The following is a 22,455-nucleotide window of genomic DNA, read 5'->3' as shown; positions in this document are numbered from 1 at the left end:
GGGCATCAGCCCTTCTCCATGAATGAGGAAAGTGTGGAACCCTAATCTTATCCCTTAACCCAACATTGACCCTAACACTAACCCTAACCACAACGCTATCCCTGACACTAACCCAAACCTTATCCTTCAACCTGTACCTAGCCCTGTGTCTAGCCATAACACTACGCTAACCCAAACCGGCAACCTAAGCCTAACCCAAACCTAGCCCTAACCCTACAACTACCCTAAGCTGATCCCTAAACATAGCCCTAAACCTAAACCTAATCCTAGCTCTAATCCTAACCAGAACCCTAACACTATCCCTAGCCCTAACCCAAGCCCTAACCCTAACCTTTTCCCAAACCCTAGCCCAACTCTAACCCTAATGCTAACCGTAATGCTAACCCTAACCCTAACCCTATCCCTGTCCCTAAACCTAACTTTAGCCCAAATTCAAACCCTATGCCAAACTCAAATCCAAGACCTAAATGGATCTCTAACCCTAACCCTAACCTTAACTTGAACTCTAGCCCTAACTCTAACCCTAGCCCTAACCCTAACCCTGAGCCGAACCCTAACAGTCACACTAACCCTAACCCTATCCCTAAACATAGCCCTAACTCTAATCATTGCCCTAAACCTAAACCTAACCTGATCTCAAACCCTAACCCTAAACTAACCCTAGCCCAAACTCGGCCCTACCCTTAACTCTAACCTGAGACCTAAACCTAACCCTTCCCTAACCCTAACCTTAACTCTAACCTAGCCCTAATTTAACCCTTACCCTAACCCTATCCTAAAGCCTTACCCGAGCACTAACCCAAACTTTAGATCTAGTACTCACCCCAACCCTAAACATAGCCCTAACCCTAACCCTAACCCTAACCCTAACCCTATCGCTGATCCCTAACCCTAGCCCTCACCCTAAACCGAGTGCAAATGCTTACCCTAACCCTAACTCCATCTCTGTCCATGAACTTAGCCCGAACTCTAACCTTAGGCCTAAACCTAAGCCTAACCCTAACCCAAAACCAATCCCGAACCCTAGCCCTAACCCAAACCCTAGCCCTAACCCTAACCCTAACCCTAACCCTAACTTGTACACTAGCCCTAACCCTAACACTAACCCTAATTCCAACCCTGACACCGACCCTCTCCCTAAACCGAACCCTCACCCAACACTAAACCAGACACTAGCCCTAACCCTAACCCTGACACTAGCCATAATCCTAACACTAAACCCTCACCCTGTTCCTATGCCTAACCCAAGCCCTGAACCTTACCCTTACTATAATACTAGCCTAACTCAAACCCCAGCCCTAAACTTAATCCTAGCTCTAATACTGGCCCTAATTCTCACCCTAGCCCTAACCCAGAAACGAACCCTAACCCAATCCCTAACTCTCACCCTAAGTCCAAACCTACCCCTAACCTTAGACCTAGCTCTAAGCCTAGACCAAACTCGAACCCTAGCCCTAAACCTAAAACTAACCCTCACCCTAATTCTAACATAAACCCCATCCCTATCACTTACCCTAACCCTAACTCAAAACCTAGCCCTAACCCTAACCCTAGTCCTAACCACAACTTTAACCTAACCCTATCACGAACCATACCCTTTAACTCTAACCCAAGCAATAATTTGAACCCCACCACTAACCCTAATCCTAACCCTAACCCTAATTCTAACCCAACCACCACCTCTATCCCTAAACCTAGCCTTAACTCTAACCCTAATCCTAGCCCTAATCTTAACCCTAACCCTAAACCTAACTCTAGCCCTATCTCTAACCCTAGGGGTAACTCCATCCTGAGCGTGAACCCTAACCTGGACTGTAACCCTAACTCTTGCCCAAACCCGAATACTAACACTAGCCCTAACCCTAAGTCTAACTCTAACCCTAACCCTAACTCTAGCTCCATCCTTAACCCTAGCCCTAACTCTAACCCCATCCCAATCCCTAAACCTTAGCCAAACCCTAATCCTAAACCTAACCCTAACCCTAACCCTAATCCGATCCCTAACCATAGTCCCAGCACTAAACCTAACGTTAGCTCTAACTCTAACATGTGCCCTAAATCTAAACCTAGCCCTCGTTCTAACCCTTACCCTATCCCTAAACTAACCCTAGCCCGAACACTAACCATAACTCTAACCCTAGTCCTAACTCTAACCCTAGCCATAACTGTAAACCTATCCCGAAACCTGACCCTAAATCTGGCCCAAACCCTAGACCTAACTCTAAACCTGGTCCGAACCTTAACCCTAGCAGTAACCCTAACCCTAACTTTAACCTTATAACTAAGCCATTCCCTATCCCTAACCCTAACGCGAATCCTAAACCTAACCCTAGCCCTATCCCTAACCCTAGCCCTAATCCTAAACTGAGACATCACCCTAACCCTAGCCCTAATCCTACCCCTATCCCTAAACCTAACCCGAGCCCTAACCCTCTGCATAACTCTAACCCTAGCCCTAATTTGAACTTGAACACTATCCCCAACCCTAAACCTAAGCATAACACAATCCCTAAGCTATGCATGAAACAAACCCTATCACTTACTTTAACCTTTACCCGAACCGTCACCCTAAACCTCGCCCGAGACCAAACCCTCACCCTAGACCTAACCCTTACCCTAGCCTGAACCCTATCCTTAACCCGAACCCTAACCTTAGCACTGACCCTAATCCTAACCATAGCCTTAGCCCTAACCCTAACCATAGCCCTAATCCTAAACCTAACACTAAGCATAACTCTAACCCTAGCCCTGAATCTAATCCTGGGCCTAACTCCAATGCTAACCCTAACAGTAAACGTAACCATCACCCTAACCCTAACCCTAGCCCTAACTCTAATGCTAGCCTGACCTTGCACCCTAGCCCTAACCCTAATCCTAAACCTAACCCTAATTCTAACCCAAACCCCATGCATCTACCATACCGTAGCAGTAATGCGCACCCTAGCCCTGACCCAGAATCGAGCCCTAACCCTAAACCGACCCCAATCCTTGCCCTAACTTTAAACCTAGCCATAACTGTAACACTATCCCTGACACTAGCCATAACTCTAATCCTAGCCCTAACTTGTATCTATTCCTAACCCAAACACTCGCCCTAAACCTAATCCATATCCCGAAACTGAACACTAGGCCTCACCCTAATCCTAGACCTAATCCAAACCCTAACCCTATCCCGCTGCCTAACCCGAGCACAACACCAACCCTCGGACTAACACTAACCTGAGCCCTAACCCTAACACATGCCCTAACCCTACCCCTAACTCTAAACCTAGCCCTAACTCTAACCTGAACCCTTATTCTAAACCTAGCACTAACCCTAACCCAAGCCCGAACTCTAACCTAACACGAACCCTAACCCTGACCATAAACCTAACCTTAGCTCTAACCTTATCCCGAAACCTAACCTTAACCCACGCACTAACCCTGGCACTAACCCTAATCCTAACTCTTACCTGGGCCCTGACCCTAGGGCTAGCCCTAACCCTAGTCCCAACCCTATCCCTATCCCAAACACTAGCCCTAGCCTTAACTCTAACCCTAGCATGAACCAGAAACTTAACCCTAACCTGGTCCCCAGCCCTAGCCCAAACCCTCACCCTAAATGTAACCCTAGATGTAACTCTAGCCCTAGCCCAAACCCTAAACCTATCCTAACCCAATCCCTAATCCTAGACCTAACTCTATCCCTAACTCTAAACGTCACTCTAGACCTAAACTAAACCCTAAACCAAACCCAAACCCCAGCTCAATCCCTAACCGAGCCCTAACTCTAACCCTAGCCCTAACGCTAATCTAGCACAAACCCAAACCCTAACCCTAAACCGAAACTTAGCCCTAACCTTATCCCGAAACATAACCTTAACCCTAACCCGAACACTATCCCTAAACTTAGCCATAATCTTAAACCTCGACGTCACCCTAACCCTAATCCGAACCCATTCCCTAAGCATAACCCTAGCCTTAACGCTACGCATTTCTCTAACCCTAGCCCTAATTCTAACCCAAACACTATCCCTAACCCTAACCCTAAATCTATACCAAACCCTAAACCTAAACCTAACCCTAACCCGATCCCTAAGCCTAAACATCCCCAAGCCTAAAGTGTAACCTTCACCCTAACCAATACCCTAAACCTCACCCGAAACCTAAACCTCACCCAAGACCTAACCCTTACACTAGCCCTAAAACTAAACCTAACCCCAACACTAACCTTAGCCCTGGCCCGAACCATAATCCGATTGCTATCCATAGCCCTAGCCCTAACACTATCCATAGCCCTAAACCTAACCCTCAGCCTAAGCATAACTGTAACCCTAGCCTTAACTCTAACTCTATGCCGAACTCTAACCCTAAACCTCACAATAAACGCAAGCCTAACCCTAACCCTAACCCTAGCTCTAACTCTAACCCCAAACCTAACCCTAACTCTAACTCCAACCCTAACCCTAACTGTAACTCTAACTCCAACCCTAACCCTATCACTTACTCTAACCCCAGCTCAAACTCTAACTCTAGCCCTAACCCTAACCTTAGACATAACACTAAGCAATCCCTAACTCTACACCTCACCCTAGCCCAAAACCTAACCCTAACCCTTACCCTAAAACTGAGCCTTAAACTAACCGTCACCCTAGCCCATACCCGTTACCAATACCTCACCTTAGTCCAAAACCTTACCCTAGCCTTGATCCTAACCCTAAATCTATCCGTAACCTTAAAAGTAACACGTACACAATCCCTAACCCTAAGACGAATCCTAGCCCTACCCTATCCCTAACCCTAACACTAACCCTAGCACTAATCCTATACCTAACCTTAACCCTAAACCTATGCCTAACCCTCACCCAATCACTAACCACAATTCTAACCCTAGCCTTAACTCTTACCCAAGCCCAAACCCAAACCTTAACATTAAACCTAACCTTAGCACTAACATTACCCTGAACCCTAACTTGAAACCCAACTCTAAGCTTAGCCCGAACCCGAACCTTCACCCTAATTCTAACCCTGACCAAATCCCGATGCCTATATCAAACCCTAGTTCTCAATCTAATCCTAGCCCTAATCCTAGCCCTAACCCGAACCCTATCCTTAAGTCTAACCCAAGCACTAACATGAACCCTAACGTGAACTCCAGCCCGAACCCGAACCCTAGCCCTAAGCCTAACACTCACCCTAACCCTATACCTAAACCTAGCCTGAACTCTAACCTTAGCCCTAAGATTATCCTTAGCACTAACCCAAACAATAAACATGACACTAGCGCGAATGCTAGCCCTAACACCAATTCTATCTTAATCCTACCCACGACTCTTACCCTATCCCTAACCCAGAACTGAACCCTAACGCAATCCCTAACCTTAGCCCAAAACCTAAATCTACCTCAACCATAGCCCTAACTCTAACCCTAGCTCTAGCCCTAACCCTAACCCTCGCCATAGCCCTAACCCTAACCCTATCCCTAAACCTAAACCTAGCCCTAACACTATCCATATCTCTAACCCAAGTCCTAACTCTAAGCCCAGCCAAAAACATAACCCTATCCCTAACACTAGCCCTAACTCTCTGAGAGAGCAAGACAGAGAGACAGAGAGCAGCTGGAAAAAGGCTCAAGTGTAAGTTATGCCGTTTCTATCTGAGATCCCTCTGAGCCCAAAGTAAGCTTTTTTGGGTTCTGCCCTTTTCCAACCCCAACCCCTTGCTAAATTCTAATTTCACCAAATTATGATGGAAGACGAGGGAGCCAATGGTGCCTAACCTAAATGAATGATTTTGATCATTTCCCATCTTTATTGTTTCTTGAGAGAGAGCTTCCAGTGACACTGTGTCAGTTGTGCATCATTGGAAGCTCCCATGGAGTGACAGTGCATGAAGCTTGTAATGGTGATGCCTGCCGTCCTATCCCCTGGGTGACAGTCCATCAGCTGTAAACATGCAATGCCTCATGTCCCTATGAGGGTGACATTGTCGTGAATGGACAGTGGCACATACCCTGGCAGAGGGCAGCAGATCGTTCACCCTCTAGTGGTACTGGAGCCAGGCTCTCTTGTGCCAGCCATGGAGACTTATCTATAACCTGGGCTTCTGACAGTCAGGATGGCGACAGGTTCCAATCCCCAGGAAGTGGACATCCTTTCCATCCCAGATGGAGGAGGAGCTCCTGTCAAGTGTAATGGAGCTGAAGGCCCACTTTCTCTCTGCTCTGAGATATCTCCGAGGAGACTCAGAGAGACCCAGCTCAAGCCGAGTGAGGGTCTTGGTTTACAGAAGGCCTGCCCGGGTGCCCCTTTAATATCGTGCCAAAGAATTCAACCACAGGAAGTCCCTGTGGTGGGTGAAAACTTTCACCTTGCCTTTTCCATCAGAACTGGTGTCCTACTCCCACATTAATGTGCGAGAATCACCATTGTTAACAGCTAACCCGAGAATGCAACTTTTAAAAAAAAGGGTTTTGTGATTTACACATGAAAGAAGTGAAACTATCACTGTATTCTAACAGATGAAAGGCTGAACAGACAATCAATTCTTCAATGTATAATTTCAGTTACATCACACTAAAAATTTTTACTATAAATTCTGTTACGATCGAGCCCTCCACTATCACCTGATGAAGGAGCATCGCTCCAAAAGCTAGTGTGCTTCCAATTAAACCTGTTGGACTATAACCTAGTGTTGTGTGATTTTTAACTTTGTACACCCCAGTCCAACACCAGCATCTCCAAATCATCACTCCAAATGTTAGACTCAAGCTGCAGGAAAACAGTTATAACCTGCTAAAACTGTAATATGGGTGTCTCATATCTTTAGCTGCATTTGTGAGAAGTTTAGATTATGGAATAAAGATGCTTCTATTGGTTTTCACAAGGTAAAGTGTAGCTGGTTTACTGATCAAAGATCTCTGAATAATTGACTATAAATCACAGTTTATGACAACTTCTGAATGAAAGGAAAAGTGGTTTTTTTCAGTCTTAAAGTGGCTCACTGCAGAGAATAGAGAAAGAAAGAGTTCCTAACTGGTACTTGCCCAAAGGGTTCTCTTTGACTTCTTCACAGTCCCAAGGTGTTTCAGTCACATCATTGCTGGCAGGCACAAATGCTTGCCGTGGTAATTGGTCACGGGTCCATAAAACAATCTGAGGCTTGTTGCCAATCCAAACTCTATTAATATGCAATCCTTCAGCTTCAGTTCATCTGTAACCATTGGCTTAACCCACAGCTGTGCAAACAATGCTCAAAATGTGGATGAAGTTACTTGCTTTCAATCTTTACAATCTCTAGTTTCGCAACTGAAAATTTCTCATTTCAGTCAACAATTAGAAAAACCCAAAAACAAAAAGTCAGTCTCGACATCTCACAGCACTGTGCCATCGTTGATGTTGTGAAGCATTCATTGACATTATCACATTGTTCTGTGTGTAAGCCTTCTGTGTGCAAACTGGCTGCTGCATTTCTGAAATGACGATTGTGACTGCACTTCAACACAGCAGGAAACATAGCGCTGTCATCCAGTCATCTTGGAACCGGATCGTGGCAGAACCTGGGCAGGAAGGCAGGAGGCCAGAAATCCTGAAACAGTCTTTAAAAAGCACTGTATATCAGAAATGAGATGGGAAGCAGTTATTTTAGAGAATGTACATGATCTGTTTATCAGTAAATACCACTTACAAAAATTGGAAAACAAAATGTGTATTCTTTGCAAAACTGTAAGTACTGAGGGGTTCACACTGCTAAAATATGCAAGGCTAGAGGGTGCTGGGTTAGGAATGGTACAATTTGTACTTGATCGGTCATAAGTTGCTTTGGAATGCCCTGAGAGCAGGAATGTTGAAAACATGAATGCAGTACTTTCTTCCAAAATGACAACACGTTTCTTCACAAGCTATTGCTGTCTCATATTCACCTAACACCTCAGCTACAATTGCACTCACTGTCATTTCCTATCACTCTAATCACTTCCTAAAACTACAGGATCACGATTTGGAACTAGATTTAAAACAGGTAGTGATGTATAAGCAAGTTGAATAATTTATGTGGATTACTAATGTGGTAAAAACAGGAGTCCCAGATCTTTGCCTGCATTTATTAAAAGTTTGGATTATGGAATAGAGAGCCACATGTGTAAGGTTGAGATTACATTACATCTGTACCTAGTACCTTGATGCCTAAGGTGGTGCCGCTAACTGGTGACTTGTAAACTTTTTACCGTACTCATGTGAGTATATGTGACAATAAAGCTAATTCTAATTCCAATTATAGATGGGACAAGTAAGCTGCAAAGGGACAATAAAAGCAGGAAATGGATGACTGAAATTATGGTAAATCAGGTTTCATGGGGTCAGTCTGTGAATAATGCATAAAAAGGGAAATTTGATGTCAGCATGCACAACAAAAACACATGGTAAAAGCTAAAAACATCAAGAAGTCGAATGCAATGTAATCCTTTGTCTCAAAACTGCTGGACCACTGGTGCTGGAAGTGAGGTGATGTCTGCACAGAGTTATAGACAATACCGGAATGATTCTGCTCAGTGCTGGGCTGTTTATGTCAGGAACTACAGATTGTCCTTGTAGACAGTGAAACACAGATTCAGGAAAATATCACTGGTGTAAAAAAAGCTAAATTACAAATACAGATTTTGTAACCTGTTTTTGTAATAAACTGAATATGAATTTTTAAAAACGGTCAACAAATTAAAATTTTTGAGATTATGAAAGTATCTGATTGGGCAAATAAAAATTATTCACTATTCATATGCTATCTGAGCTACCGATATATAATCTGTTTATTTTTTTCTGATAACTCAGTGGCCATTATGATCCTGCCACGAGGGAAGTATGTGGACTCTCCAAATGCATCACCCACTGATACTGCCTTCAGTTAAACCTTTTCACTTCCCAAATACTTACCTGGAGACCAATCCTGCAAGCACTCGCTTACTTGTCCTGCTTTCTGCAAGCACAGATTTTTCTGTCTGGTTCACTGTCACCTTTACCATTGACCAATTCATTATGGTTGGTTTCCAGAGATGAAAACAAAATATTGCACAGAGAAAACTGCAACTGTGGTTATTACAATAATGCGTGTGGTGTTCTGCTTGAAATATATTCCTTGGTACTTTGTATATAAACCTGGATAGAGTTGGCAATGTGCCTTGGGGCTACACCATATCACTTAACTTTTACACTGAAAATATATGGGTAGCATTTCACAGTCTCAGTATTATTTTAACCCCTTTCCTCCCATTCATTCTGATTTTAATGTGCAAAGCTCTGACTGTCAGACACGTCTTAATGTAGAATCCGCAGAAAGCCCCTGGCTCACAACAAGAGCGAGAGTCACACTGACCCAGAGATGGAGAACCGCAGGAAATCCATCATTTTACCCTTCACCATCTCAGGCAGTTTTATACTGTTATGGATGACAAATGTAGGCTTTTTCTGTTATGGACGAATTTCAAACATTTCTGGTTACACAGGTCCCCGTGATCCTGCGTATATCACTGAACGATCTGGCTACTTGCTGCAGCTTTTGAGTACCTGCATCAACATCTGTATTTATGCAGTGACCCAGACTAAATTCAGAGAGCAGCTGAAGAATGCAGTCCAATACCCATTCACCACAATAGGTAAATTATTGAAATGATTAAAGTACCCTAAATAAATTCAGTGATGCCTTTTTCATCACTGTCTCTAGTCACATTATTTCTTACCTATTTCATCTCAGGGCAATTCATCAGCAAAAACAAATGATGGGCTGAGAGCAGCATGGATCTTGCAGCTTCCCGTGTGATCCCACGTTATTAGAAAATCAAGTAATAGCAACATCATTGAAACTAATGGGGCTGGAATCATGTTATTGCCAACGCAGATAAGGAAAGCTGCTGTTCTATAAATAACGGTCCAAATTCTTCAATCGCGTTATCGCCAATTCGTGTTTCAGAGTGTTACACAGAATGTCTTTCCTCAAATTTGGAGACCAGAACTGCACACAGGACTCCAGATGTGGTCTCACCAGGGCCCTGTATAGCTGCAGAAGAACCTCTTTGCTTCGATACTCAATCCCTCTTGTTATAAAGTCCAGCATGCTATTAATCTTCTTCACTACCTGCTGTACCTGCATGCTTACCTTCATTGACTGGTGTACAAGAACACCCAGATCTCTTTGTACTGCCCCTTTACCTAAATTGATTCCATTTAGGTCGTAATCTGCCTTCCTGTTCTTGCCACCAAAGTGGATAACCATACATTTATCCACATTAAACTGCAATTGCCATGCATCTGACCACTCACCTAACCTGTCCAGGTCACCCTGTAATCTCCTAACATCTTCCTCGCATTTCACCCTGCCACCCAGCTTAGTATCATCAGCAAATTTGCTAATGTTATTATTAATACCATCGTCTATATCATTAATATATATTGTAAAAAGCTGCAGTCCCAGCACTGATCCATGCGGTACCTCACTTGTCACTGCCTGCCATTCCGAAATGGAGCCATTTATCACTACTCTTTGCTTCCTGTCAGCAAACCAACTTTCAATCCAAGTTAATACTTTGCCCCCAATACCATGCGCCCTAATTTTGCTCACTAACCTCCTATGTGGGACTTTATCAAAAGCTTTCTGAAAGTCCAGTTATACTATATCTACTGGATCTCCCTCATCCATCTTCAGAGTTACATCCTGAAAAAATTTGAGAAGATTCGTCAAGTATGATTTCCCCTCATAAATCCATGCTGACTCTGACCTATCCTGTTACTACTATCCAGGTGTGTTGTAATTTCATCCTATATAATAGACTCCAGCATCTTTCCCATCACTGAAGTCAGACTAACTGGTCTATAATTTCCTGCTTTCTCTCTCCCACCTTTCTTAAAAGGTGGTACAACATTTGCCACTCTCCAATCCGCAGGAACTGATCCCGAATCTATTGAACTCTGGAAAATAATCACCAACGCATCCATGATTTCTTGAGCCACCTCCTTCAGTACCCTGGGATGGAGACCATCAGGCCCCAGGGACTTATCAACCTTCAGACCTAACAGTCTCTCCAACACCAAATCCTGGCAAATATAAATTCCCTTAAGTTCAGGTCCTTCAGCCACTGTTACCTCAGGGAGATTGCTTGTGTCTTCCCCAGTGAACACAGATCTGAAGTACCAATTCAATTCTTCTGCCATTTCTTTGTTCCCATAATATATTCCCCTGTTTCTGTCTTCAAGTGCCCAGTTTATGTCTTAACCATTTTTTTGCCTTCCACATACCTAAAAAAGCTTTTACTATCTTCCTTTATATTTTTGGACAGTTTACCTTCATACCTCATTTTTTCTCTGCGTATTTCCTTCTTAGTAACCTTCTGTTCTTTAAAAGCTTCCCAGTCCTCCGTTTTCCCACTTATCTTTGCTACTTTATACTTTTTCTCTTTTAACTTTATATGTTTCTTAACTTCCCTCATCAGCCACAGCCATCCCTGCCTCCTCCTCGGATCTTTCTTCCTTTTTGGAATGAACTGATCCTGCAACTTCTGCATTATACACAGAAATATCTGCCATTGCTCCTCCACTGTCATCCCTGCTAAGGTATTGCACCATTGAACTTTGGCCAGCTCCTTCCTTATAGCTCCATAATTCCCTTTATTCAACAGAAATATTGTCACTTCCGTTTGTACCCTCTCCCTCTCAAATTGCAAGGTTGATGGTTTGGTAAGGGCGAGGTTAGAGTTAAGTCTAGGGTTAGGGTTATTGTTTTGGTTCAGGAATAGGGTTAAGGTGAGGGTTTGTTTTAGCGTTAGTGATAGGGCTTGGGTTCGGGATAGGTTTAGGGTAAGGTTTAATGCTAGGGTAAGGTTTGGGGCTAGGGTGAGGGTGACGTCTTGGGTGAGAGTTAGGATGAGGGTTAGTGAAAGGCTTAGGATTCAGACTCGGGTTCGAGTTAGGGTTAGGGCTGGGCTTCGAGTTAGGGAAAGGGATGGGGTTACAGTTAGAATTGGGGTTAGACTTTGGCTTAGGGCTAGGGTTCGAGTTAGGGCTAGAGTTAGCGGTAGGGTTAGGGCTAGGGCTAGGGTTAGTGTTAGGGGCAGTGTTAGTTTAGGCTTGGGTTTAGGACTGGGGTTAGAAATAGGGTTTGGGTTAGGGTTTGGGTTAGGGTTTTTATTAGGAATAGGTTTAGGGTTAGTATTAGAGATTGTTTTAGGATTAAGGCTAGGGTTGGGTTTAGGGATAGGGACGGGGTCAGAGTTGGAATTAGGCTTAGGGTTCACGTTAGGCTTAGGGTTAATGTACAAATTAGGGCTAGGTTTAGAGCTAGGGCAAGTGTTAGTGTTAGGGTTATGGCTAGAGTTGGATCTGGGACATGGGTTAGAGTTATAGTTAGTTTTAGGGCTAGGGTTAGGTTTAGGGATCTGGTTAGGGTTAGAATTAGGGCTAGGGTTAGAGTTAGGGATAGGGCTATGGTTAGGGATCAGGTTAAAATTAGGGTTAAGTCTAGGTATTGAATTAGTTCTCGGGTTAGGTTTAGGGCAGGAATGGGGTTAGTGTTAGAATTTGGATTAGGGTTAGGGCTAGGGTGAGATTTCGTGTTAGGGCTAGGGTTAGGATTAATCTGAGCTTTAGGGTTAGAGTTAGGGCTAGGGTTAGGTTTATTGGTAGGGATAGTGTTCAGGCTAGGGTTAGGGTTAGGTTTCGGGCTAGGGTTCGGGCTTGCAATGGAGGTGACCTAGGGTGAGAGTTAGGGCGAGGGTTCGGGATATGGTTAGGGTTAGGGAAAGATTTAGTGTTCAGTCTAGGGTTAGAGTTAGGGCTAGAGTTAATGCGATGGATAGGGTTAGGTTTAGGGTTAGGATTATGGTTAGGTTTAGTGTGAGGGTGCCAGTTAGGGATAGGTATCGGGTTATGGTTAGGGTCAGGGTTAGGGTGCGGTTTAGTTATAGGATTCCTGATAGGTATAGCGGTAGGTCAAGGATTAAATTTAGGTTTTGTGTTCAGGCGAGGGTTAGGGATCAGGTTTAGGGTTAGAGTTAGGGCTAGGATTAAGGAGTGTGTTAGGGTGCAGGTTAGGGTTAGGGTTAGAGCTGGGACTTGGGTTAGATTTTATTTTAGGTTTAGGGCTAGGGTTAGGTTTAGGAATATGGTTTGAGTTCGGGTTATGATTCGGGCTTGAGTTAGGGCTAACTATAGGGTTAGGTTTTGGTTTATGACTAGGGTTATGGTTAGGGTTAGGGTTAAGGGATGGGCTTGGGATGGATTTAGGCCTTAAGTTAGAGTTAGGGCTCGGGTTACAGATAGGGTTAAGGTTAGAGTTAGGTCTAGAGTTGGAGTTATGGTTAGAGTTCGGGCGAGTGTTAGATTCAGGGATAGGGATAGGATTAGGGTTAGGTTTAAGGATAAGGTTAGGGTTAGGGCTAGGGCTATGTTTAGGGGACAGAGTACGGTTAAGGTTAGAGCTGGGGTTCGAGTTCGGGCTAGGGTTAGAGTTAGGGTTGGTGTTAGAGTTAGGGTTATGGTTGGGGCTTGCTTTAGAGATAGAGTTGGTGTTAGAGTTAGAGTTAGGGTTGGGGCTAGGTTTAGGGATATGGTTAGGGTTAGGGTGAGTGTTAAGGTTAGGGCAAAGCTTAGGATTATGGCTGGAGTTCGCATTAGGGTGGAGGTTAGGGTAAGAGTTAGGGTTAGGGTTAACATTAGGATAAGGGCGAGGGTTAGTTTTACGGTTATGGTTAGCATTAAGGTTCAGGTTAATGCTAGGGTGAGGCTTTGGAATAGGGTTAGGGTTAAGGTTACGATTAGGGATAAGGTTAGTTTGAAAGCTAGGGTTTGGTTTAGGGAAAGGGATGTGGTCATGGTTAGAATTAGGGTTAGGGTAAGGGCTAGGTTTAGAGTTAGGGCTTGGGTTAGGCTTAGGGTTTGGGATAATGTTAGTGCTAAAATTAGGGTCAGGGTTAAGCTTAGGGTGTGGTCTAGGGTTCGAGTTAGGCCACGGATTAGAGTTAGGGATAGGGTTAGGGATAGTGCTAGGGTTAGTGTTATGTTTAATGTTTGGGCTTGGATGAGTCTTAGGTTTAGGGTTAAGGTTAGGATTAGGATTAGCGCGAGGGTTAGTGATATGGTTAGGGGTAGGTTACGGCTAGGGTTAATGTTAGGGTTAGAGATAGTGTATGTGTAAACTTTAAGGTTACGGATAGATTTAGGGTTAGGATTTTGACTAGGATAAGGGTTAGGCATAGGGTGAGGGCTCGGTAATGGGTGGGGGTAAAGATGAGGGTTAGTGTCAGGCTCAGGATTAGGGCTAGGGTTAGGGTTAGGGTTAGCGTCAGTGTTAGCGTTAGGGTTAGAGTTAGGGCCAGGGTTAGTGTTAGGGTTAGGGATAGGGTTAGAGTAAGGGTTAGTGCCAGTGTTAGCATTAGGATTAGGGTTAGGGTCAGGGTTAGGGTTAGGGTCAGGGTTAGGGTTAAGGTTAGGATTAGGGTAAGGCGAACGTTAGGGTGAGGGACAGTGTTAGGTCTAGGGTGAGTGTTAGGTCTCGGTGGAGATTGAGGGTGATGGTTAGGGTGATGGTTAGAGTTAGCGGTAGGGTTAGGGTTATGCCTAAATTTAGGGATCGGGTTAGGATTAGGTTTAGAGTTAAGGTTAGGGTTCATGCTAGGTTAGAGTTAGGGCTCGGTTTAGGAAATGGGCTAGGGTTAGGGTTGGAGTTAGGGTTAGGGCTGTGTTAAGGTTATGGTTAGGGCTAGGGTTAGGGTTAGGGTTAGGGTTAGGGTTAGGGCTAGGATTAGGTTAGTTATAGGGTTAAGGTTAGGGTTAGGGTTATGGCTAGGGTTAGAGTTCAGGTGAGGTTTAGGCTTAAGGCAAGGTTTACGTCTGGTTTTAGGGTTAGCTTTAGGGATAGGGTTAGGGATTGTGTTAGTGTTAGGGTTAGTGCATGTGTTAGTGTTTGGTTTAGGGTTGGGGTTAGATTTAGGGTTGGCACTCAGGCTAGTGTAAAGGTTAGGGCTCGGGTAAGCGTTAGGTCTCGGGTAAGGGTTAGGGTGAGGGTTAATGTCAGTCTCAGGGTTCGGGCTCGTGTTCAGGTTAGGGTTACGTTTAGGTCTAGGATGAGGTTTAGAGTTGGGATAGGTTTTTGGTTAGGGTGAAGGCGAGGGTTGGGGATCAGTTTAATGTTAGGTTTCGGGTTCAGGCTAGGCTTAGAGTTAGGGCTAGGGTTATAGTTATGGCTAGTGTTTGATATAGGGTTAGGGCTAGGGTTAGGATTAGGGCTAGGGTCAGAGCTCGGGTTAGAGTTAGATTTAGGGTTAGTACTAGGGTTAGATTTAGGGCTCAGATTAGATTTAGGGTGAGGTTTTGAATGAGGGGTTCTGTTATGGCTTGTGTTAGGGTTAGGGTTACGGTTATGGCTAGGGTTAGAGTTAGGAATTGGGTTAGAGTTATGGTTTGTCTTGGGGCTAAGGTTAGGTTTAGGGACAGGGTTAGGGTTAGAAATAGGGCTAGGGTTAGGGATAGGGTTGGAGATAGGGCGAGGGTAAAGGTGAGGCATGGGTTTTGGGTTAGCACTAGGGTTAGGTTTAGGGTTAGGGTTAGGGCTAGCGTGCTAATTCAGGCCTAGGGCTAAGGTTGCTGTAGGTTTAGGGTTAGTGCTGGGATTTGGTATTGGGTTAGGGTTTGGTTCTGGATTAGGGGTAGGGTTTGAACTAAGGGTAGGGTTATCTTTCATGTTCCTTGTTATCTTCCCCACAAATCACATGTTGCCAGTTATTTCCAGCTGCTGGATGGGGAGCAGGTATCTGGCACTCATTGGCGTGCGTCAGACAGCCTCAATGCTGGGCCCCAGGCTTCTAACATGAACCCTAACCAAAACCCTAACCTTAACTCGAACCCTTCTTACCATAACCATAACTCTAACCCTAACCCAGGCTTCTAACACTAACCCTAAGCCTAACCTTAACCCAAAAACTGACCCTAACCCAAAAATGGACTATAACACAAACCCTTTCCATAACTCTAACCCTAACACTGACCCGAACCCTAACCCTCACCTAAAAACTGACCCCAACCCTAACCTCAACGCTGTGCACCAGGCATCTAACCATCACTCTAACTCTAATCCGAATGCTAAACCAAAAACTAACCTTGACACAAACTCTAAACCTCACCCTAACCCTAATCCAAACACTAAGCTAATCCTTCTATCCCTAACCCTAACCATAAACCTGTCTCTAACTCTAACCCTAACACTAACACTCACCCTAAACCTAATCTACCCCAACCCTGAGTCTAACCCTTACACTAACCCTAATGCTAGCACTAACCCTAACCCTAACCCTCTCCCTAACTTTATCACATGCTGTGCCCAATGACTGTGAGCTGGCAGATGTGAGACACACAGTATGAAGTACATACAGATGTGCCAGAGATTTCAGGGGCACAGAGAACTGGCACAAGCAGTGGAGGAGTCCATCTGGGCACCAACTGTAAGGCAGGGATTTCAGTTCAATATGGGTGAAGGAGCAACTGCTCCTCCTCTTAGTTGAGGGGACATGGGTTCAAGGGGAGGGGCAGTAGGTTCAGAGAAGGATGTGAGGGAAACCCTTATTACCCAGAGGAGGGGTGGGGGGAGGTGACAGACTGGAATGTGCTGCCTGGGAGAGTGGGTCAAGGCACATTGCCTGCCATCCTTTCAGCAGGACCAGGATGGACACTTGGCACATCATAGCATTCAAGGCCATGGGCCAAGTGTTGGTAAATGGGATTAGATTGAAGAATCATAGAATCTCTACAGTGTGGAAGCAGGGCATTTGGTCCATCACTCCCAGACTGACCCTCCGAAGAGCATCCTACCCAGACTCAACCCTACCCTGTAATCCTGCATTTCCCATGGCCACACCACCGAACCTGTACACCACTGGAAATTATGGGCAAGTTAGTGAAGCCAATTTCTTCAATTCACCCCAACCTGTACATCTTTGGACTGTGTGAGGAAACAGCAGCACCTGGAGGGAGCCCTCGCAGACACGGGGAGAATGTGCAAACTCCACACAGACAGTCGCCCGAGACTGGAATTGAACCCGGGTCCCTGACACTGTGAGGCAGCAGTGCTAACCACTGAGCCACCGTACCCCTGTGAAGGTCAGGTGTTTCTCACATGTTGGTGTAGACTTGATGGGCTGAAGGGCCTCTTCGGCACCATGGTTCTCTCAGAATTCAGGACATCCTGCTGAAAGGTTCAGTGTCTCATTTCCCACAGTGCAACACTCCCTTGGCCCTGCACTCGAGTGTCCGACTGGATGTTGTGTTGGGTTCTGGGCTGAAACTCTGAACCTTTTCACTTAGCGGTGAGAATCTGTCCTCACAACCAAGGCTGACACGAAGGTTCGATCTGAAACAATTTGAGGGAAAGTTCAGACTTTCAGATATAAGCAACAACTGACTGAACGACAGCGGCAGAAGTTTCAATTTCTTCAGTTCTCTACAGAAAGGAATCATTCTCCAGGATATTCACAGGCATAATGTCTAACTGCATTGGAAACTGCAGAAGGAACAACTTTAACAGATGATCCACAAACTTACTGCAGGCCATCATCAAATGTAGAACTGAAATGTTAATAGAGACAAGATATAAAATGAAGATTAACATGTCGGTATAAGTGGGCAGGGAACAGATGATGTTTGTTGCATTGACTTCACTTGTTTGCTCATTGAAGTGCAATTAATATCAATCATGATGGAACTGAATTATCTGAATGGAAATTTCCCTCTGGTAGAAATACGAGGCTCCCTTGTGTTTGAAGTGGTACAATGCCTCCCTCTGCTGGCCTTCCTACACCATTGCACAGGGTTCAGTTCAGGTTCAACTTGTGAGTCGGGATTCAATCAGAGGGAGAGAGGAAGGGAGCAGCTCACAACACACACAGACTGGAGGAACAACACCTCATCTTCCACCTGGGCAGTCTCCAGCCTGGAGGACTCAACAGTGAGTTCTCCAATTTCAAATAATCTCTCTTCACATCCCTCAGCTCCCTTCCAGCCTATCCTCTTCCCTCCCATTCCTCTGACCAACCCTTCCTTCCAACGACTGACACGGTTCATTCATCCCATTGACCAACCAAGCTGTACCTCTACTTGCGTTCACCCATCACTACCTCACCACTCCGCCCCCTCTCCCCACCCAAAACATCCCCCATCCCCCTTTATCTGCCACTCCCCCTACCCCCACATCCAGCCATGAAGAAGGGTTCCACCCAAAACATTGCCTTCTCCACCTCCTGAGGCTGCCTGGCTCGCTGTGTTCTTCCAGCTTCCTGCTTGTCTACCTTGGATTCCAACATCTGCAGTTTCTTTGTCTCTACACACAGAGACACACAGAGACTCACAGAGTGGAGGGGGTGAGACTAGAATTGGGTCAGCTCATTTCCTTCTGCTCATATCTCGGGGCAACATCACATGAGTTTGGACAGAGTGCCCAGAGACATGGGGATACACACAAACATAGAAACTCACACTCACACACTCACTAACATACACTAACACAGAGACCTATAAACACACAGAGATAGTCAGATATAGATGGACTAACATGCAGATACAGAGAGAGAAAAACACTCCGAGACACAGTCATACACATGCACAGACATTTCCAGTCAGACACATACACAGATGCACACATATATAGACGCACTTATCCACATATGTATACAGGCACACAGACACACACACATGCAAAAACACAGGCATGTGCCAAAACAAACATACAGGCACATACAGAGTCTATGAGCAGGAACTGACACTGCCCTGAGTAACCATCTTTAACACAATTTGTAATAATTTGCTACTTCCCAGCTTTTACCATTGAAAGGTTGATGAAAAAGTGGAACAATCACATGATGTACTTCAGCCTATCGTCGGGGAAAAGGTGAATCTCTTTGATCGATGTAATCACTTGATGTCCATCTGTAAAATGGATTGAAGTTCATTTTCTAACTCATTAAGAGTAAACTTTCTGACCTGAGAACTGTGAGGACTGTATATGTGTGTCTGTGTATGTGTCTGTCTGGAAATGTGTGTGCAAATATATGACTGTGTCTCTGTCTGTGTCTCTGAGTGTTTCTCTCTCTGTGTCTGTATGTCAGGACCTGTGATTCATGTCCCAGGGCACCTGAATCCTTCTGTAGCTCAGTTCCTCAAACTCTCTCCATTTCAATAAAAAGATGCCTCTCTCTTCCAATCCCTCCCAAAATGAACATCAATCCATTTTACAGATGGACATCAAGTGATGACATTGATCTGATGTACAATTGACTATTTATCACCTGCTGTCCTTGTAAAGGTCACCCTTTTAGACAGAGGTGATGAGAACTATTTTCTCACTGTGTGCTGTAAGTCTCCAGAAAGCAGTGGGAGCAGCACCGTCACATTGATTCCAGACAGAGTGAGATGGAATTGTAATGGACTGGAAAGTGAATTGTTACAGGGACAGATGGGACAGTGAGGATGAGATTCCAATGCAATGTGTGATTCAGGAGCCTCTCAATGTTGGGGAGAGGTGAGTCTTCAGTCTGACCCAAATGTCTGAAGGTCCTGTGTTAATCTGAAACCCAGGGATTGTTTAATGGAGCTTTAATGTTGGGAAATCCCAAAATTATTATGTCATTCTATATCCCTTAGTACGTGTGTGTGTGTGTGTGTGTGCGTGTGTGTGTGTGTGTATCTGTGTCTGTGTGTGTGTGTATGTGTGGAGCCTTGTATCATTGGGACAAGTCCTCCTGTATTCTTGTACTTATTGAGTTATGAAACATTATTGTCCAATCCCTTGTACATAAATAACTGAAAGCTCATGTGATGCTGTCACCAAATATTGGGAGGACAAAAGATGGGTTCCCATGATCCCCCTGGGATGGGAATAGGGAAATGCAGGAACCTTGCTGTTCTTCTCCAGTATCAGTAACACGTTGTTTAACAACCTGAAAATTTGTGGACAGTTACATTGTATTTTAATCTGAATATTGTGTCATCATTCAGGGAGGTATTCAGCTCGGTGAGCCCTCACAGTTCTCCCTCTCAGTCCCTGTCTGTTATTTGCTGTCTCCCTCTGTCCCTGTCTGTCTCTCTCTGTCTCTGCTTGACTCTGTGCTCCTCTCTGTGCCTCTCACCATTCCCCTCTCTGACAGCTCTCTGACTGTATATTATAACATTGTCATGTTCAGTCAGACTGCACACTGAGTGTAACAGTGTTTACTGTGTCCTGCAGCGTACAGAATTGTCTGGTGGATGGGAAACAGGGTCACTTCCAGCTTAGTGAGATGGGACTAGTAGGGGGTGTGAGAAGGGTCACTGCTAAAGCCACAGCCATTTCCAATCGATATCAATGATTTAAAGAAAGGGAACAAGTGTGATGTCTCTAGGTTCACTGGCAAGACCATGTTTGGTTCGAGAGAAAGTGGTGGGGACGACCAAAGAGGCTCCAAACAGATATAGAGGCAGCTTCACTGAGTGGACAAGTAATCAGCAGATGGAATATAATGTGGAGAAATATCTGTTTGTGGCAGAGAATTCCAAATGAACTCAGTGACATGTTAAACTCCCCGTTCCCAGGCCAGTCCACACTTCCAGACCCAGTGACATTTTTCCCCTGTGTGAGGGCAGGGTTCTGACTGGATATAATAATATTGCAACATGAAGATATGAGTGTGACAGAATGTGCTTCACATCACCATGTCATTTATTTTATTGTCTACATCATAAGAAATATTCACAGAGGAAATATAACAAAAGAATGTGGGGACACGTGATTCATGTTTGTGGGGAAATAAAAGGAAAGACAGATAACACATATTGTGGATCGGGAAATCGAGGGGTTCAGGGTGATTTATACACAGAGTAATGGATACACAGGTGTGAGTTACAGATTGGAATCTAATTGCAGGACCCGAACTAGTTTATATACAGAATAATACCTCAGGGCATTCTGATATTATTTATGTTTCAAATAACTGATGTCTGAGAGCAAGTTACAGGCTGCAATGGGATCGAGACGATTTGTGGGATTTGAGAGAAAGAGAGAGAGAGTGAGTGGGGAAGTGTGTGTGTGCATGTCTGTGTGTGACCGTGTGTGTGTGTGTGTGTGTGTGTGTGTGTTTGTGTGTCTCTGTGTGTCTCTATGTGTATGTGTCCGTGTTTCTGTGTATCTGTGTGTGTGCGTGTTTGTGTCGTGTTTTTGTGTGTGTGTGTGCGTGTGTCTGTCTGTCTGTCACTGTCTGTGTCTGTATGTGTGTGTATTTGTGTGGCGTGTTTTTGTGTTTGTGTGTGTGCCTGTTTCTGTATGCGTGTGTGTGAGACAGTGTGTGTCTGTGTGTGTGTCTGTGTGTGTGTGTGTGCCTCTGTGTGTGTGTGTGTGTCTGTCTGCACGTGTGTGTGTCTTTGTGTGTCTGTGTGTGCATGTCTGTGTGTGTGCGTGTGTGTCTCTGTGTGTCCATGTGTGTGTGTCTGTGTGTGTGTGTGTGTCCGTGTGTGTGTGTGCCTGTTTGTGTGTGTGTGTGTGTGTGTGTCTGTGTGCCTGTGTGTCTGTGTGTATGTCTGTGTGTTTGTGTGTGTCCGCGTGTGTGTGTGTGCCTGTTTGTGTGTGTGTGTGTGTGTGTGTCGTTATGTGTCTGTGTGCCTGTGTGTGTGCCTGTTTGAGTCCATGTACCTGTGTGTGTGTGTGTGTGTGTGCCTTTGTGTGTGTGTGTCCAGGGAGGAAAACAGGACAGAAAGAGTCAAGATGGGTGGAGGGCTGCTGGTCATTCAGCAACTCCCCCTTTCTGTACCTCAGACTGACCCGAGCAGGACCTGGACAGGTATCGGAGAGTTCCCTACATTGATGGAGCCAGGACGCCCTGAACAAAGACTGACCCCCCTCCCCCCCTCCATTGATGAGACTGAGACCCTGCTGTCAGCGATGATAACCCTCCTGGCTCTCAGCCCCCAGTGACATGGTGAGGCAAGGCAGTGACAATGTGCACCGAGAAACGAGAAAGTGTAAAGGGGACAGGAAACAGGGAAGCGCTTTTAATGCACGTGGGAAAATACTGGGCAAGTAGGATTGAAATAAAATCAACTGAACAAAGAAGATGTTCCTTGTGACAAGTAGAGGACAGTTCCATTTGCAGAACTTGGGACAATTCTTTAGCATTCTTTTCATTTTGCAACAGCTCATTGCATCAATGAGTTGTTAAAATTGAATACAAACTGCAATAAAGTGTTTCCATCATTTCAGTAATTTCCCAATTACAGTGAATGGGTATTGGACTGCATTCTTCAGCTGCTCTCTGAATTTAGTCTGGGTCACTGCAGACATACAGGTGTTGGTGCAGGTACTCAAAAGCTGCAGCATGTAGCCTGATTGTTCAGTGATATACGCAGGATCATGGGGACCTGTGTCGTAATAAGTGTTGCTAATTCGCCAATAAAGGAAATACACAACATTTGTCATCCATAA

This window comes from Chiloscyllium punctatum, chromosome 4 (assembly GCF_047496795.1).
Source record: "Chiloscyllium punctatum isolate Juve2018m chromosome 4, sChiPun1.3, whole genome shotgun sequence".
Lineage (NCBI taxonomy): Eukaryota > Metazoa > Chordata > Chondrichthyes > Orectolobiformes > Hemiscylliidae > Chiloscyllium > Chiloscyllium punctatum.
The sequence above is the reverse complement of the archived record's forward strand: the minus strand, read 5'-3'. Positions refer to the sequence as shown.